This window comes from Otolemur garnettii, unplaced genomic scaffold (assembly GCF_000181295.1).
Source record: "Otolemur garnettii isolate 467f Iridium unplaced genomic scaffold, OtoGar3 scaffold00031, whole genome shotgun sequence".
NCBI lineage: Eukaryota > Metazoa > Chordata > Mammalia > Primates > Galagidae > Otolemur > Otolemur garnettii.
In genome coordinates this window covers 4,258,913-4,260,315 of record NW_003852426.1, presented here as the reverse complement: position 1 = coordinate 4,260,315, position 1,403 = coordinate 4,258,913, and positions in this window count along the sequence as shown.

Sequence of the window (1,403 nt, the reverse complement as noted above, 5' to 3'; positions counted from 1 at the left end):
GTTGTTTGGCGGGTCCGGGCTGGGGATTCGAACCCGCCACCTTAGGTGTACATGGCTGGTGCCTTAGCCGGTTGAGCTATAGGCGCCGAGCCTAAAGTCTTTATCTTGCCCCCAAAGGGTGTGGTACACACCAAGACACCACCCCCCTCCCTACCTGATTTATTTTCTTTAAAGCATTGGAATGTAAGCTTATGGGAATGGATGCTGTACATTGTGCCTAGAGCAGTGCCCACACATAATGGGTTATAGTAGGTAGTCTGCAAATAGTTATTGAATAAAGTAAATTACAAGATATGGGGAAGTATCAGAGCACACAGCAGAGATCCTACTACCATGGTAAGATCATTTGAACTTCAGGAAAGAGCAAGTGAAGACAATGAAAGAAAGGTTTAAGCCTGAGTGTGATGAAACAGTATGTTTTGCTTTAGAAAGATTACCATGGCCATAGTGTGTAGAGTAAAATATAGAGGGAAGCAAGGCAGAAGACAAAGAACCAATTAGGATGTTTCAGCAGTAGTAGTGGGGATAATGGAATGCATCAATTTGATATATTCACGAGACAACATTGGTAGGACATGTATGGGAGGTAAACAGCTGGTGTCAAGGAACACTCCCAAGTTTCAACTTTATGCATTTGGGTGGGTGGTAAAACCATTACTAAACCTGGAAACTACAAAGGAGAGCTAGCTAGAGGTGGGGTAGACTACTTGAGCCATGCTGAGTTTGAGATGTCTATTAAGTATCTACATGGTTGGTTTAACTTTGTCTCCCTTTTTTTTTTTTTTTTTTGAAACAGAGTCTCACTTTGTTGTCCCCGGTAGAGTGCTGTGCCATCACAGTTCACAGCAACCTCAAACTCTTGGGCTTAAGTGATTCTCTTGCTTCAGCCTCCTGAGTAGCTGGGACTACAGTACCCACCACAGAACCCAGCTATTTTTAGAGATGAGGTCTTGCTGTGGCTCAGGCTAGTCTCAAACCTGTGAGCTCAGGCAATCCACCTGCCTCGGTCTCTTTGAGTGCTGGGATTACAGGCATGAGCCACTGCACCCAGCCTTTATATATGTCTCTTAAAAGAGATAATCCGGGCAGCGCCTGTGGCTCAGTGGGTAGGGCGCCAGCCCCATATACTGAGGGTGGTGGTTTCAAACCCAGCCCCGGCCAAATTGCAACAAAACAATAGCTGGGCATTGTTGCAGGCACCTGTAGTCCCAGCTACTCAGGAGGCTGAGGCAAGAGAATGGCTTGTGCCCAGGAGTTAGAGGTTGCTGTAAGCTGTGTGATGCCACAACACTCTACCGAGGGCGATAAAGTGAGACTCTATCTCTACAGAAAAAAAAAAAAAAAAAGAGATAATCCATAATCCAAGCCCCTAAAATGCCTTCTGCTCTTTTTTTTTTTTTTTT